This window comes from Canis aureus, chromosome 24, assembly GCF_053574225.1.
Source record: "Canis aureus isolate CA01 chromosome 24, VMU_Caureus_v.1.0, whole genome shotgun sequence".
Classification (NCBI taxonomy): Eukaryota; Metazoa; Chordata; class Mammalia; order Carnivora; family Canidae; genus Canis; species Canis aureus.
Window position 1 is genome coordinate 27757151 of NC_135634.1, and position 18385 is coordinate 27775535.

The following is an 18385-nucleotide window of genomic DNA, read 5'->3' on the forward strand; positions in this document are numbered from 1 at the left end:
TTGAGGTCTGTTTAATGCATGCTTTACCCTCAGTAATTACTTAACATGTAGCTTATAGTATAGCTTTGTGTGCTCTATTTTTCAGGTGCTTGTCCCAGGGATAGAAGGTATATGAGTCATTCATAACAGGAATATGAGTCACACCCGGCTTCAGTTTAGTGAAAGTGTTGTTATTAGAAAGTGTGATCATTTTCTTGGAGGGTTAGACCTTCAGAACAGTTTGATTTAGTTCGCATATTTGCATTGTATGTAAGTGTTTTTCTTCGGTGTAATGGCCTTTCTTTACTTCTGTGCTGCGTTCAGAGGGTGGTCAGTGTGTTGTTGGCCGTTCTCCACGGTAGTGAAGCGACAGTTTGAACAAAATTTCATCTAATGTCATGGCATCATGGCCAAATCATTAATCTCCCTATTTATTTTTGTGGATGTGTTTATATCCTTCTATTTCACCAAGTAAAAGGAGAATTTATATAAAATCTTAATAGTGTTAGCCATTTTTAAAGTAAATATCAGCGGTCCTTTCTCTTGGGAGATGGTGTGGGGTGGAGGGTTGCCTTCCAGGGCGAGGAATGGAGAGGTTTCACACATCGTAATGGCCCCATCAAATCTATGAACAGTCAAAAAAACTTTGTTTTTCTCAATTTTTTTCTTTTCTTAAAGATTTATTTATTCGAGAGGAAGAGAGGAGAGGGAGTAGGGGGAGAGGGAGAGGGAGAAGGAGAGAGAAATTACTTAGTAGACTCCTCACTGAGCATGGAGCCCTACTCAGGGCCCTATCTCACAACCTTGAGCTCAGTGGTGCCCTGAGCCAAACCAAGAGTACCCACCAAGGGACTCCCGCAATTTTTTCTGTTTTAAGATTGACAATGTAGGGACACACTCTCTTAATTGGCAGCAAGTATTGCTAGGCTGGTGAAGATGCTTTTTCATTACTACTTCTCCATCCACCCACCCTCCCACCCCATATATAGGGATACTTGACATATTAAGGATCTTTGTTTTTGTTGAATCTTTTGGAATAGTGATTCTTAACTCTGGCTGAGAACAGAACCTACTATAGCTTTAAAAAAGAAAAATAACATACTGAAGGTCCTAGGGTGCAACCCACTCAAGCTTATTTTTAGAAGCTCCACAGGTGATTACATGGGCAGCCAGGCTTGAGAAACACTTTTAGAATTGTTTCAGCTTATTCCACTTGCAGATTGTTGTTGGATTTGTGTTATTAATAAATATGATGCAACAATTGGGAATGGAATGATGAGGTACTATGAAGTTTGGTTCCTGGACACACTGTAACAAAAAGATTTATCTTGGAAACATGAGTATCTGAAAAAGTACTTGGAGCTGTTACAAGTGAATGTACTTATGGTACTCTATTTTTTTCTTTGAGCTGAGTATAGATCTTATTCTGAAAGGATTCCTAAATTGAAAGCAGTCTTCAGTAAATGCAGCCCACTTCTTTGCCTTGTGTGTGATCCGAGGAGTACTTTTATGATTATGTTGCATGTAAAAGGTGTATTAATTTTAATTTTGAAATGATTCTCAAGTAGGCTTGAGGTAAACATAACTGAGTTTACAAGAGGTGTTGGACTAAATGATGATCTATAATGTCCCTCTAGCTCTAAGATTTTGTGATTTAGGAATGGAAATGTTACCTTGCAAATAAGGAAATTTCATTTGTATGGGGCCAGAGTACTAGTCACAGTCAAATGAAGATTGTATACATGTATTTGTTTGTGAGTGTGCGTGTGTAAGTGGCTTTATGTATCTTATTACTAGATGGCATCTCAGTTATTTTAAAAATAATTTAAAAATTTTTATTGGTAAATTTAATGAAATTCTGGTTCAAAAACTCAGTAAAGTTTTTTTTTTTTTTTTTTTTTTTTTTTTGAGGAGAAACTTCAGAAAAAATTGATCGGAGAAAAGTAAACGTTTTTGTGTAACCAAAAAAATTGTGTTGAAAAATGTTGAGACTGATCAGAAAAATCAGAAAATGGTTGTGCTCTTCAGTGTCAATAACTAGAACAATGTGTGGCTGGCAGAGGAATTAGGCAAATAGGTAGTGAAGCAGAATAAATAGGTTTGTGGGAATAAATAGACAGGTTTGTGGGAATTTAGTAGATAGTAAAGCATTTCTAATCCATGAATGGGAAAGGAGTTATTTAACGAGTGATTTTGGGGGCATATGACTACCCAAATGGGGGAAGAACTGATCTCTACCGTATAAAAACAAAAATTCTAAAAGAATTAAGGATGTAAACAGAAGATATTAAACCTAAAGGAAAATGTAGGATAATAATTTTATAGTTTTGCAGTGGGCAAGAAGACCCTTTGATATCATCAAAGACAAAGATATAAAATTGTCTTTATCTAGTCATCTTTTCCTCTTCCCACCACCTGAAAAATCATAGAACTATGTGATGAGGGGAAGAGTTACATATATAATTTGAAGAACTGCTTCCTAAAGGAGACTGACTATGAAGAGAGAGAGCATCTCTGAAGAGTATTTCTCATTTCTGAGAGATTAGAAAGAGTAAAACTTGACATTTATGCTGAATTTACAAGGAAAGGTGATGAAAACAATGGCATGCTTTGAGTAACATTGCAACTAGTGGGAAGGATAGGATTTCCAGAATGATCCCAGAAACAAAGCATTAAACTCTATGACAGAAGTCTAGCATTCTGGAAGTCTAGTTGGCACATGTCAGAAGTCACAAACAGTTCATTTCTGTCTTTTAACATTATTTGCTTTGATTTTGGAAATTTTATTCCAAGTTAGACAAATGTAACTGATAAATTCTGGACTCTTGAAAGATTTTGTGGGATGCAAAATTAAGTAAACTGTGTTTATTTATACATGTTGCCTTTTTCACCCTGGGCTGGTTGCTTTACAGTGTTCTCTCTGCAAACAAGTTTATGGCTAACACTTTAATTTATTCTCTATGATGCTCTATTTACCTGTTTTCTTCTAGTTAGAATTCTGGATTTGTTTGTTTGGTAAGTTAAAATTTAAAAAAAAGTCATGAACATACAGCCTCATTTAAAAAATTCAGTGACTTTTGACACATTTGCCTAAAGACAATCCACTATTTATTGTTATTGGAGCTTTCTGTTTTTTTAAAAAGAACAAGATATATGTAACATGGTATAAAGGGAACATTGGAGTTAAGAAATTGGGTTTATCATTCTTCAAGTTACAAAAAAAGTCCCTGACCTTAATTTTCTCGTATTTATCAAGTCATGAGTTAAAGTTAATGATCTTTTAAGGTCTCTTCAATTTTAAAGTTTATTATGCTATCGATATTAGTACTCTGAAGTTTTTTTTTTTTTTTAATTCATGCTCTAGTTAGAACAAATAAAATATTTAAAAATGTATAGGCTTCCCAGGGACTGCTTTGAAATTTTACCATATGTTATTTTGACATACTACACACATTCTCATCATTTTTAGTAACTTTGCTATCTGTAGAGGCATTTTATGTCTTCCTGTAGTTAATGTTAAAATTTATAGAAGTTTAGACTTCCAGAAAATTTATTAATGCTGGTTTATTAGCTAATTTTGTGAATTTATAATTTCGGCTAAAATTAGTCTTTTAAAGTGCTCATTTTTTGTAATCTTTTACATTTTTTACTGTTAGATTAAGCTAAAGCAATGCATATATCTCAGCTATATATTTTGGAGGTTTTCTGAATTGTTTCACTAAGATTAATAACCTTACTGGAGAAGAACCTCAAAATCACCTACTGCAATTTGTTATTTGGTATGTATTCTCTAACTTTGAAAAAGCAGTGTTTGTAAATTCCTTTTTTTAATGATAGCTTCCATGTTAGTTGTGAGCTGTTTTAGGAAATAATTTTAAGTAAATTTTGTTTTTATTTTACTTAGGTTAAGGTATAGGTACTTTTTTGGTTCCATATATATTTCTGGGTGTTGCTTGGAGGACTCACTGAATATTATTACAATGTCATTAATACATTTCTACATAGGATTCAGTTTTAGATTTTTCTGTCTAATGTGAATCAATCTTGGTATATTACATTATTTTAATACATCTTAAAACAAATCACCAAATCCTAGGTATTTTACATATTGCTAACAAAGTTTCTTGTATCACTTCCATCTTGAAATATCCATTTTTAAAATAGTTTTTTTTTAATGGAAGAATAATTGATGTACAGTGTTTCATTAATTTCAGGTATACAACATAGTAATTCGATATTTCTGTTGTACATTACATTTCTGCCTCAAATGTATTTTATAACTGGAAGATTATGCCCTTTATCCCCTTCACTTCCATTGCCCTACTCTTCTCCCCTCTGTCAACCATCAATTTGTTCTCTGTATCTGAGTTTTTTTTCTGCCCTGTTTTTTAGATTCCACATATAAGTGAAATCATTGACTTACCTCCTTAGGATAGATAATACCTTATAGGTCCATCCATGTTGTCTCAAATGGCAAGATTTCATCTTTTATGGCTGGATAATACACCACATCTTGTTTGCCCATTCATCTGTTGATGGATACTTAGGTTACTTCCACATCTTGACTATTGTATTTGTAAATAATGATTTAAAACATAGGAGTCCATACGTCTTTTCAAGGTGTTTTTGTTTCAGTGTTTTTTTCCTTTGGATTTATACCTAGAGCTGGAACTGCTAGATTGTATGGTAGTTCTATTTTTAATTTTTTGAGGAACTTACATACTGTTTTCTATAGTGGCTGCACAGATTTACATTATCAACAGTGCATGAGGATTCCCTTTTCTCTACATCCTCGCCAACACTTATATTTCTTGTCTTTCTATAATAACCATTCTAGCAGGTGTGAGGCGATATCTCATTGTGGTTTTAATTTGCATTTCCCTGGTAATTAGTGAAATTGATCATCTTTTTGTGTGCAGGTTGGCCATCTGTGTGTCTTTGAGAAAATATCTATTCAGGTCCTCTGTCCATTTTTTAATTCGAGTGTTTGTTTATTGATTGACTGATATTGAGTTGTAAGAGTTCTTTATATATTTTAGATGTTAACCCCTTATTGGATATGTCTTTTGTGACTATCTTCTCCCATTGCCTTTTTATTTTGTTGGCTTCCATTGCTGTGTAAAAGCCTTTTAGTTTGTAAAAGCCTTTTAGTAGCCCTATTTGAGCATAAGCTTTTTAGATTGTTGTAATCAAAACTTTTGAGTGCAATATTTGGTCTTTTTTAATCGTGAGGATGCTTTTTCTGTTTTATTTGGTTATCAATTTATAGACATTGGACTGTATGCTCATTACTCATTTCTAGGAAGAAACTTGAATATTCAGTTCATAGAAAGGTAAGCAAGGTTTCTTTATAGCACTCTTGGAAGGGAGGTAGAGTTGATAATTATCGCTTACCTTGGGGAGATGGTCTCAAAGAATCAGAGGTACATGAAATAGAAACTTTGTCTTTTACCATTATGTCCCCTTTTCAGTCCATCTTAAATATACCAGACACATGAAGAAAGATAGCAAAGGTGAGGAAGATACCAAATCTATGGCTTGGGAAGCCTGCCAATAAAATAGAGCTGGCAGGGAATTAAGAACCCAAACTCTTCTAGACAGCAGACACAGTCTACTTTCTTCTTCAGCTGTATTTCTTAGAGTGGTCAGAGAACATCTTGAATTTTAGGATAGGCCCAGGGATAATTGAAACACAGATTTGTGGGCTTACTTCATTGCCGGCCTAAGGAATTAGCCTCAGGGATTTGGGCCAGGGAATGTGTATTTTTTCATAACTTCATTATGGAAATTTTTAAGCATACAGAGAAGTAGAAAGGATAATATGTTGAATACTTGTTACCATCTACCTGGTTTCAGTAATAGATATTTTTGTCAGCCTGTGTTTGTGTCTAACATGCTATGAGATTGTACCTCTTTATACTTCAAATACTAAATAACTAGAATAATTTTACATAGCTGTAATACAATTATCCCATCTAAGAAAATTAACAATAATTCAATAATTATTCCATAATTTTATAGAATCATGTAATAGCTGCTTCATATTCACATTTGCCCAGTTGTCCCCAACAATTTATCTTTTAGATTTTCTCCTTCCAAACAGGAATTAAATAACAATTCACACATTTTTCTTGTTTCTGTAACTCTAGAACAATTCTCTTAATTTTTATTTCCCTCATGATAATTGACTTTTGCAGAGTCTAGGCTGGTTCTCATATGTTCTATATTTTGAATTGCTTAATTGTTTTTTCCAAGTGTCATCTGACTTACGTCTTTTCTGTGTAAACTTGAAGGTGCATCTGTGTGCTTGATTTTATTCGGGCTACGTATTTTTGCCTAAAATACTTCTTCTTACTTTCTATTTGTGCATCATATGTTTCAGTAAGCACATGGTACCTGGTTTGTTGCGCTGTTAGTGGTGCTACGTTTTATTTCCTGGTTAAGATCCTGATGCCAGATTTTTCTGTATAAAAGTACATTTTCCCCTTTGCAGTCAGGAAGTAATTTGTTGGCTAATAACTTGGCAAAGTGTCAATATTCTGTTTCTTAGCAACCTTTTACTTCCTGGCATTAGTAGCCATTGCGAATGCTTGCCTGTTACCAATTATGAAATTGTTGGTGCATTGTGGGATTTGTATCTTAAGCTCCCCAGTAATTCCTACCTTCTTTAAAGTTTGAGAGACACTTCTCTAGTGGAATCAGTACCTAAGAGTAAAAAAAACAAAAATCTGTCCTCAGAAATTAGTATGAACCTAGGCCCTGATGGGTTTTCAGTGGGTTGTCAGTAAACAGAGTTTAAACATCATGTTACTTTTGGAGGAACAAAATAAAGTATGTCTCGTGTTTCTTGTATGTAATAGCAATTAATTGAGGTAAGGACTAATAGAACCATGTATAAACTATTAGTATGCCTGACTAAAATTAAAGAAGGGTGGAGGAAAGATACAGAAATTACTAAGGAGGAAAGAAAACTATATAGAAAAGTCTGTTTTTACACATACTGTCTTTTTAAAATTTTAATGAGTTTTTGCACCCATTATACAGAGAAGAAATGGGTTTAGAGAGGTTAAGTAATCTGATACTACTGGTAACAGGTGGAAAAAGGTTTTGAAGGCAGATCTCACTGATGGGAAAAATATGTGCAGTTTTCTTCATCAGACTTCTTGTAATCAGAAGTCTCTTCTCGCTAATTACTTTACTTTGGTACTTTGCTGTTCAGATTATTGAAAGTGGAGAAATGATATTCTTGAACCACTGGGGCCTCTTGATGTAAAGCTAAGTTCCCCTGAGACCTCTGATTTCTAGTCTGATGTCTCAAACTGTGCAGATAGTGGGGTAGGTTTATGACTCTTGGTTAATTGTAACTGCTAATGTTATTCAAGCAACTGAGTAGTACCATTAGGTCCATATCCCTAGGAAATTATTTTCTATACTTCACCCTTATCTTTTTCTCAGGGTAGATGCACCTTCCATCCCTCGGATTTCTGTATTATCGAAAGGACTATGTAGGGTTGACCACACACTCTCTGGCCACTCTTTATTCTTGCAGATCCTACCTAAATGCTGCACTCCTATGTTGGTTCTTTGGTGACTTCTTAGTCACTGACAATAGCAGTTCTTAAGATCCTTAAGATTATAAAACAGTTGTTTCCAGACTTTGTGCTTTGGAATCATCTGGGAGTTGGATATTTGAGTACCACCATAACAGATTATGATGTAGTAGGTCTGGGAGGGCCTTGGAATCTCTCTATTTTAAAGCCTGTGTTTTCACAAAGTTGCCTCAGCACTGCACAGAGGTGATAATCACAGTTGTACAGGCTGATTTTTACAATATTTGTAGTGGTGGTAGTTCTCAAGGGGAAGGAGTTTATGTTAGAATTGCTTGGAAAGTTTTTTGCAAACGTAAGCACTGGGCATACTATGTATTGAGGGGTGGAATGTAAGCTGTGATGATGATTTTAATGGATCGCACCACTATTTAAACAATCTCCGATTGGACCTTACTCTTAGTTGGAATGGGTAGGTAAAAGTGTATTAATCAAATAGCTAGATTTGCCATGTGTATGTATACTAAAGATTTAGGATATTGTAGACATTTAACTTTAAAACTGTATGGCATATAATTGAATATTCCTTTGATTCACAATCTTCTTTGGAAGTTTGAAGTACTTCAGGGTCATTAACACAAATTACCACTGCTGGTGTTCCAAAATAACAGGTTAGAGGCATTTTATGGTATTGGGGAGATTGATCTTCAATTTAGAGTGAATTTCAGGTCTCGAATTTTCAGAAATGTCCTATTTGTTGAAGTCAGTGCCAAGGATAGGATTCCTAAAAGGAAACTGGTGAATGAAAGGAGAGAAGTGATCTAAAAGGTACAAAATGGGTTTCATTAGAGATAGGAATGAAGGAAGCAGAGAAGAAAAATGACTTAATTACATTTTGCCTTATAGATTTGTGGGCAGAGGGAGGATAACTAAGGAAGGGATCATACAGTGTTTTACTCTGTTATTCCATGTTGGTAGGGTTATCAGTACAGTGGATCAGCAAGGACACCTAAAATCTGCACATACCCAAATAACATCCCTTCGGGCTCCATCTAGGAATGCACTGTGGCAGTGGTAAGAAAACTCAGGCTTCTTGTAACTGGGAATCTTGGGGTCAGGGGATTCAATGGCTGCCCACAGAGTGTATGGGCAAGCACAGTGTGGATTGGATCCTTTAATTTTGGATCAAAATGAGCAAAACTCTCAAATCTGTCATCTTGGTTGTAAGGAATGAACCTTTAGAGTAGTCAACTAGATAGTAGTTCTAAAGAGCCCTGTCTATGTATGATGCTGCCATTTTACCTTTAAGGCAATTTTCATTAAAGCTGACTCTGAACAAAAGATTGTCTTCTAAAAAGGAAATTGTGTTTTCAAAATTTAAGCAATCCTAAATGGTTTTGCTTAGACCTAGTAGATGATGTACTTTTATTTTTTTATTTTTTATTTTTTTTAAAGATTTTATTTATTTATCCATAGAGACACAGAGAGAGAGAGAGAGAGAGAGAGAGAGAGAGAGGCAGAGGCACAGGCAGAGGGAGAAGCAGGCTCTATGCAGGGAGCCTGATGTGGGACTCGATCCAGGGTCCCCAGGATCAAACCCGGGGCTGCAGGCGGCGCTAAACCACTGCGCCACCGGGGCTGCCCGATGATGTACTTTTAAACTGGAAAAAAAGAAGCTGTCTATTACTCTATTTGCAAATTAAACAAAAGTTAAGACGAAGGTGAAGTTAAAAGCAATTCCATTGTAAATTTGGAAAAAGAGAATATGTTTGTAGCATTTGTGGACTGTATTTATGGTTTCCCCTGTTTGATAGGGACCACAGAATTTTTAGGTAGTTTTTTAGATGTAGCAGTCTGGGATTAAATGAAATAGCACCTGTCAGACATGTTGAAGGATTTCGAATGGGGGATCTATGAGGCTGGATTGTGTTGTTTTGTCTGTTCGCTTGGCATGCGCAGTTCACTATCTCATTTTGTGATAGGCTCATATCTAATGTAGTGTAATACATATGTTCCTGAAAAACCTCTCATTCTGCAAAATTCACGTGTTAAAAATAACAACTGTGGGAAAAATAGGATTAAGGCTAGACTACTTAAAACTGTGGAACTTTGTAACTAGAGCACTAACAAAAACAGTGACAGTTGAATAAAAATACCAGCACAATAGTCTGGGTGATATTTATACTCCATACCAAAATGATTCTAGTCCTTATTTTACCCTGGGACATGCTTTTTTTTGTTTGTTTTTGATATGTGGATTCTTGGAGCTACCAGTTTCTACTGGAGGCCAGTTTCACCATAATTAAAGCTCTGATATAAGGGATAACCTTCACGAATTTGTTCACAAGCCTCTCAAGGGTAGTGGTAAGCATAATGGGTACTGAAGCCGATAAAGCAACCACCGTTTTGTACCAAAGGAAGGTAAAACTTTGATAAGATTATCACCATTTTTCTTAAAGTATTCATTTTGTTTTTCCCTCGAAGTTTTTCTTATTTGTGAAAAATCTTGCCCTTGATAGCTTCAAAACATTAACCTGCTGGGAAGAATCACTCATGAACCAACACTGCTTTCCCATTACACTGTTGTCATTCTCATATTGCCAGTCGAGTTTGAGAGAATCCATGTTACAGAAGCATGCATTTTGCCATAACTGACATATTTTTGAATCTGTGACGGTGTCAAGATGCAGCTCTTGAAAATACCAAGGTTCTGTTTTTTCGGAAATTTCTAGTTTGGAAGATACTAGTGTTTCAAGGTTAAGTGAAATTTATTACCCTTCTCATGGTTTGTTGGCCCTTACATACAATAAAGAAGTGAAGAGGGGCTATTTTAATCCATTTTAAAATTTCTGCTTCTGTAATTTAGTCATTGTGTGGAATATGGTAATGTCTCAATGCCGCATCATTTGAACTACATATGTGGAGCAGGAATGGTTTTAAATTTTGGTTCATTTGAAGTGTGGTTATACTGAGTTTTTAAATTAAAATTCATCTGAGCATACAGTAAACAGAAAAAAGAGCAACAGTAGCCAGTTGTCAAGGAAAAAGACTGATGGCTAGAATAAACAGACGGCTTTCAGCAATATAAACATTCTGTTTTCATAGTTTTTTTTTTTTTTTTTTAAAGGATGATTGGGAGAATTTCCAAATTAAGTAGAAGTTAGTTAAATGTGAAAGGCAGCAAATATACAACATTTATGGTAGTGACTGTTACAGCTTTTTTCCTCAGTAACTGTAGTAACAAATTTCAGTGGCTTAGCACAGTAGAAATGTATTGTCTCCTGTGGTGGTCCTGGCTGATAGTGGCTTTGACCTCCTTTAAGGACTCAACACTCAGCATTTAGCCAGTGAAAAGAAAGCAAATATGGAGAAAGCATAATTCCTTCCTAAAAAACCCTGCCTTGAAGTGACACACATCACTTGTGCTGACAGTCTGTGGTGAAGAAATAGCCCTGTGACTGTAACCAGATCAGGCAGGGCTGGGAAATGTAGTCCTGCCCAGGCAACAGCTTCGTACCCCAGAAGAGGAAGGTAATGTTTGGGTGGACAGACTCAGAGAGAATTTTGTGCTTACATGGGGTATCCTTCACATGAACGGTGTGTGATGTAAATTGCTATTGATTAAAGTATAAAAGAGACCATTTCTTTTTAGAACTTTGATTTATGCTTTAATTCAATATTTTAGGATTTGTGAGCCATGTCAGTCCTCTGTTTCATTGCACCCTTTAAAAATGTACTATCCTTAGCCTGAGGCCAACCCCTACTTTAATTGGTCAGGTAAAACAAGTAACCATTTAAATTAACCTTTAAAAATAACTAAGTTCAAACACTTTAAGTGTAGTACATCGAACTCTTGTTAGTGTTTCAAGTTTTAAGAAATAGCTCATCTGATTTAGGGCAATTTGGGATCTCGATATGTCAGCACAGCTGATGTAACTTGAACAAAGCCATGTCCTGCCAACTTGGGGACCTTGTTGGGCACTTTTCCCCTACAGGTACCCCTGAAAGTCCCTTGTTTTCCACCTGTTAATTGTAGAGGCTTAAATATGTGTGTAAAATTCATACTTATATTTGGAATTTTATGCTGGAACTTTTTTGTTTTTTTAATTTATTTATTTATGATAGTCACAGAAAGAGAGGCAGAGACACAGGCAGAGGGAGAAGCAGGCTCCATGCACCGGGAGCCCGATGTGGGATTCGATCCCAGGTCTCCAGGATCGTGCCCTGGGCCAAAGGCAGGCGCCAAACCGCTGCACCACCCAGGGATCCCTATGCTGGAACTTTATATTACTAAATCCTAGATTCTTCGTGTTAATAACCACTGGGGAGGGATTAAAATTACCTAAAAATTTCTAACGAAGTTGTTGAAGCATCTAAATATGATTCAGTGTAAAACTTAAACTAAGATATTTTCTTTCATCCAAGCATGTCAGTATGTTTTATAGGTTCTTATTGGAATCCATAAGATATTTTAAAGATAGAACCTATTACTCTAGTATTGAAGGTTTAACAGTCAGCTATTTTAAGATGCTTCTTCTGTCAATTCCAAATATTATTTAGGTTGCATTTTCTGGTATTTCTAAAAAGATTTATTTATTTACTTGGCGGGGAGGGAGAGAGAATGTGAGCATGGGTAGGGGCAGAGGGAGAAAGAGAGGCAATCCCAAATTCCATGCTGACTATGGAGCCCGACATATGGCTCGATCCCAGGACCCTGAGATCATGACCTGAGTCAAAATCAAGAGTCAGTCACTTAACTAACTGAGCCACCCAGGCACCCTTCTGGTATTCTTAATTGGCTCTTAAAAATTAGTTACTAAAACATTGAAATGATAAATATGTCTGTTATTTAGAGGCTATTTAATAATTAAAGTTCTTCTACATAATATCACCAGTTGAGACTGTATGAGGGGTCTAGATGAAGAGCCTTGTTTTTTCTACAAAGCCAAAATATGTGACCTGTATGGCTAATAAGTAATTAATATCTTCTCAGACTATTATACTTGAGTGATAAAACTGCAAATTAGAATTAGAATAAAAAGTATACACTAAAACCGTTCAAAGGAGCTATATGGTGTTAAAAGTCAAATGCAAGTGAGATAAAAATTTTTGTCCTGTTGATCTTATTAATATACTTTTAATACTTTCAGTATATTTATTTATATTATATTGAATTGGCTTAGTCTTTTCCTCCTATTATTACATCTATTGTAGCCAGGTGATACTACCCAGACTACAAACAGACCTGACTCCCCAGGATTGTATAAAGCTACTGGTGACCCTTGAGCTTGATCAAAATAAGTACTATTACATCCAAGCATTGCAGAATGTAATACTGCTGCAGATGTTATAATGCTTACACTGTGTTTAAAAGCTTATTCATAAGCCTTTAATTCATAAATTCACTTTTGATATAAGTTCTCCAAAATTATGCTTAGTGGCATTATAGTAATGTTACCACAGATCTTAGGTAACTCTTGTCAAGGCCAAATAAAAATCAGTGAATTGTTTAATTTCACATAATATTCTTGATTGATACAGATACAACCTTAAACAATAATTTTGTTTTTAAACATTTTATTTATTTATTCATGAGAGGCAGAGAGAGAGAGAGAGAGGCAGAGACACAGGCAGAGGGAGAAGCAGGCTCCATGCAGGGAGCCTGATGTGGGACTCGATCCCGGGTCTCCAGGATCACGTCCTGGACTGAAGGCAGCGCTAAACATGCTGAGCCACCCGGGCTGCCCAACAATAATTTTTTAAAAAATTGAGCAAATAACACCTCATACCCATTAGAATAGCTACAGTAAAAAACAAACAAAAAAACCAATAAAAACAAATATAACCTAAATAACAAGTATTGGAGTATTGGTGAGGATGTGGAGAAGCTGGGACTCTTGTATGCTGTTGGGAATGTAAAAGAATTCAGCCACTATGGAAAATAGTATGATGGCTCCTCAGAAAATTAAATGTAGATTTAAATATGATCCAGTGATTCCGCTTATGGTTATATACCCAGAAGAACTGAAAACAGGGACTTAAAGAGATATTTGTATGCTTATGATCATAGCAGCATTATTTTTAATAGCCAAAAAGGGTGGAAGCAGTCCCAATGTCCATGGATGGATGAATGGGTAAACAAAATATAGCATGTACATAGAATATTATTCAGCCTGACAAAGGCAGGAAATTCTGACACATGCTACAACATGGATGAACCTTGAGGGCTTTATCCTGAGTGACATAAGCCAGTAACAAAAGGAGAGATACTGGTCTGATTCTATTTCTGTGAGGTCCCCAGAATAGTAAAATTCATAGAGACAGAAAGTAGAGTGATGGTGGCCGTTGGCCTGGGGGAGGAGGAATAAGAAGTTAGGTATAGTTTCAGTTTGGGAAGATGAAGAGAGTTCTGTGGTTGGATGCCGGCGGTGGTTGTACAACACCATGAATATATTTCATGCCACTGTACACTTAAATATGGTTAAGATGGTAAATTTTATGTTATGTGTATTTTACCAGTTAAAAAAATCAGCAACCCCTTCAGATATTTTCACTTCTTTGTGGGCTTAAAACTTAAAAACATACAAATGAACGAGCAAGCAAAGTCTTTTTCTCTTCCTAGCCCAGGAATGTTGCCAGCTTAAAAAAAAAAAAAAAAAAAAAGCAATACTAATACTGTCCTTAGAGCCAGCCTATTTAGCTTACAGCACACCTCTTATTAGTATTTTAGCCAGACTGTCCAGCTGGCGATTAGTCTCAGTTGTGTTACTTAAAAATATTTTAAAATTGGACACTTCTGTAACACAGTGTGATCCTTATTAGGTAAAAAGTCCTAGTGTTATCCTCCACAGTAATACCTGTAGTGTCAGATTTGAAAAAGAGAACCCCAGGATTATTATATCTGAAATTACTCCAGTAAAAAATGGATAGTATTTTAAATCAAAAGAATGCTCTTCCTGTGGTCATATGGCCCAGCATTGCCTAATAAGGTGGGCTGTGGGAGCCAGTAGAGCCTGGGTGATTGGTTTCAAGCTTGCCTCAGAGCAGTTGTTAACTTGGACAAGTTATTTAACCTCTCTGTTTCTGAGTTTCCTCATAGAAAAAATACTGCTTTTTTTGGTTACAAAGATCAGGAACAGCTTTGTGGAGGATATTAACTACCTTATGTGATTGAGAATTAGTAGTTAATAAATGTAAAGTCTGAGCAGAGCACTTGATTCATAGTAAGTGTTCACTAAATAAGGGTTCGATATTAACAGCTTTTTCCACCTGGCTCAGAGTAGTGAGGATTGTACCTGGAATTGATACGGTTCTCCTTGGCCAAATTTTCCTCAACTGTTATCCAGTCCTCTTTCTATACATATCAAAGTACCTTGCTTAGGTGTTCAAAGTAAATTCTCCAAATAAAGATGTAATAATGCTAAAGCAGTTACAAATATATGTATTAAATGACTGTTCTTATTACTATAAGTGAAACCAAGGGGAAAACTATAGTCACTTTGTAATTTATCTTTGATAAATGCTGGTATAAAAATTGAGTTATGTATATTCAAGAATAAGGTCAGGCAGGCGTGTGTCTGATATAAAAGTCAAAAACATCTAGCACCAAAAAATAAAATAAAATGTGAGCTTTTTAAAGAAAACTGTTTTGGCACCTGGCTGATTCAGTCACTGGAGCATGTGACTCTTGATCTCCGGGTTGTACTTTCAAGAGCCCCATGCTGGGTGTAGAGATTACTTAAAAATAAAGTCTTTAAAAAAAAAAAAAGGGATCTCTGGGTGGCGCAGCGGTTTGGCGCCTGTCTTTGGCCCAGGGTGCGATCCTGGAGACCCAGGATCGAGTCCCACATCAGGCTTCTGGTGCATGGAGCCTGCTTCTCCCTCTGCCTATGTCTCTGCCTCTCTCTCTGTGACTATCATAAATAAATAAAAAAAAAAAATTTAAAAAAAAAAAGAAAGAAAAAGTGTTATTGTAAAATATTATCACACACATAAAACTTTTGACAGAAAGAGATTGTCTTCCTTTAGTTGGTAAGGAAAATATTGTGTATAAGTGGTTTAATTATGCAATAACTGTTGAAAGTCCTCTCAGCAAGGATGTTAACTAGCCATTTTATAACATTATTAACAGATCTTACTTCTCTGAACCTACTACTATCAGATCAAGGAGATCTGCGTTCACAGAGCATACCCCAAACTTTTAAATAGTGGGTTGAAGCAGGGATGCTACTAAACATTCTGTAGTACACAGGACAGTTCTCTGCAACAAAGAATTACATGAGTCTAAAGCATAGAGTGCCAACATTCAGAAACCCCTACCTAGTCAGCCCTTTGTATTGCTCTGTTCAAATTCTTAAAATTTTTTGGACCTCTTTTAATTGTTACCTTTACCATGAAAATGGGTCCAGATCTGTCCATTCAGATAATCCCTCTTGATTGTGAACTTTGTTTAGAGGAAGTAGTTTTGGCACTTAGTATTTTTATTTTTTATCTTATTTATAATTTGTTCTTCTTTACTCCTTTAAGAATAGGTTATGTGTCTGATTCACATTCATTTTTTTTTTTTGCAAAGAAATTTGTATATAGTATGCTATTTGTTTGAAAGAATGAACAAACATGGCATTAAAGCATTGCATGGTGTTGACACGGCACTTAAGCCACATGCAACTGAATGATAGATACTGAGTACATCAGCAGATGGACGTGAGGGGGAGTCTTTGAACATGCAGCATGAGTCAGGCTTCAGTGAAGGGTAGAACTTCAATGCCATGTGATGCAAATATAGGTCTAAATACACATATGCACGCACACACAGGAAGTATTTTCATTCTAATGCTGCCAGCTTGTGGGGTTTGCTTGTGACAGTTCCCCCAGGGTCTGATTGGCTCAAGAGGTGGCTTGAATCGTTTGCCTGTCAAATGTTACATCAACTGGAAGTTTGTAGTGATTTATTTTAATCTGTTTTCTGTGTTGGTGGCTAAAGTCTAGGTGTCCAGTAGGAATTAGTAAGTTAATAATCAGTTTTTTGCTTTTTATAAAGGGGGCATCTGTCAACTTGTAGACCTAACTCTCAACCGTATCTGGGTTTTCTCTAACTTGATGCCTGTTCTTTGGGGTACTGGACTCCTCTGGCCCCATTCAGAACCAAAACCAGTCAGAAAATGGAGAATTAAAGAAGTGTTCATCTGTACTTTAGCAATTGCCTTTTAAGGGCTTTGTCTCAATTTTATTTATCACTCAAATTAAAGCAAATTTTATTTATCACTCAAATTAAAGAAGTTTTGTTTGATTCAAGTTCTTCTGTTTTGTTTTTTTTTTTAACCTTTCAGATGTTTGTAAACATTCATTTTTTTAGTGATTTTTTTTTAAAAGATTGTATTTATTCATGAGAAGGAGAGGCAGAGCCATAGGCAGAGGGAGAAGCAGATGTTCCTTTTTTAGTGATTTCTTTGTAAGGAAAGAAATTTTGTAGGAAATTTTGTATCCTTTTCTTGTTCTCCCTCAAGTTTAATGTGTATGCACACAGTTTCTTTTCCGTTGGAATTTAGGTTGTACTCTTTCATAACTGCCTGATGACCCGCTGAAGTCACAGAAGTGAGACTATTTAATGAAGTAATCCATTTTTAATACATTCATTATTTTGGCCCATTTGTAATTTTCCAAAGTTCATAATATTATTCTTGAGTTTGCTGCAGGTCAGTTCCAGAGCTGCTAACTTCAAAAGATTATGCCAGAGTAGGGCATTTAATTGTTGAACATGTGAAATTACTGATTTGGCCAGAAAACACATGTGGCCTGTTTTTAGTCATTTTGCCAGTAATAGTGTCAATTTGGGTAACCCCCTTCTCTGTAGGACAGTTTCCTGCTGCTTTTATTGGTTGGAACACCTGGCTCCCACCCCACTTCTGCGGCCTCATACCCTGCTGTCTATGCTGTACACCGATCTCTTGCCTCTGTTATAGAGTGAAGTATGAGGAGATCAGTTCTGCATAATTCATGGTGCAGAAGGACTGCAGACTTTCTATGTTAGACAGACTTCAGTTGGAATATACATTAGACCAATTGTATTAGTTTTCTTTCTAAGGCTGCTGTAACAAGTGTCACAAACTGGGTGGCTTCAAACAACCGGAATTTATTCTCTCACTGTTCTGGAGTCAAGTCTGAAACCAAGGTGTCAGAAGGGCCATGATCCTTCTGAGCCTGGCTTGAATGGGTCCTCATCCATTGCTGGTTACTGGTGGTGGCAGCCAGTCCTTGGCTTGAAGCTGCGTAACATTGTTATCTGCTTCCATGGTCGCATGGCATTTTTCCCTCTGTGTCTGTGTCAACTTTGCTTTCCATATAAGGATACGGTCATATTGGGTTAGGGACCAGCCTACTCTAGTAAGACTCCACCTTAATGTATTATGTTTTCAAATACCTGGTTCCCAAATAAGGTCATATTCTGAGATACTGGTCCTTAAAAGTCCTAAAAAGATAGGACTTTCACCTGTCTTTTTAAGGGACACAGTTCAACCTGTAACACCCGTAACTTCGGCATAGTAGGGTTTAAAATTGTTTTTCACCGTCGACACATCAGTCTGACTCAAAAATGAAAGCTGTTTAGGTATAGGTAGCTCTTCAGATATGGAAACTAGGTGTTGCTGAAAACAGGTGATAATGAAGGTTATGAAATGGGGAAATCTACAAGCTTTGCTGGATGATAACTAGAAGTCTTTGTGGCTGTACTGTTACGTGTGATGTTACACAACTTGTTCTGCCTTACTCCATACTGTAATGAGAAGATATCCAGTAGGGCTTCACTTTGCACTACTTTAATCCTGCAGATAATGCCTTTTTCTCCCATTTCTATAGTGCCA

General features: G+C 36.1%; 1 protein-coding gene across 9 annotated transcripts in view; it reads left to right on the forward strand.

Moving 5' to 3' along the window:
- Positions 1-18385, forward strand: part of XKR6 (XK related 6) — a 317023-nt gene that overhangs the window by 4462 nt on the left and 294176 nt on the right. The window contains exons 1-2 of one of the 9 annotated variants that reach the window (XR_013363100.1): positions 1228-1365; positions 3636-3758. The exons of the other annotated variants lie outside the window; for them this stretch is intronic. The gene's annotated coding sequence lies outside the window, so the exon portion shown is untranslated. Of the gene's footprint in view, positions 1-1227; positions 1366-3635; positions 3759-18385 lie in introns of those variants that run through there. 9 annotated transcript variants of the gene reach the window in all.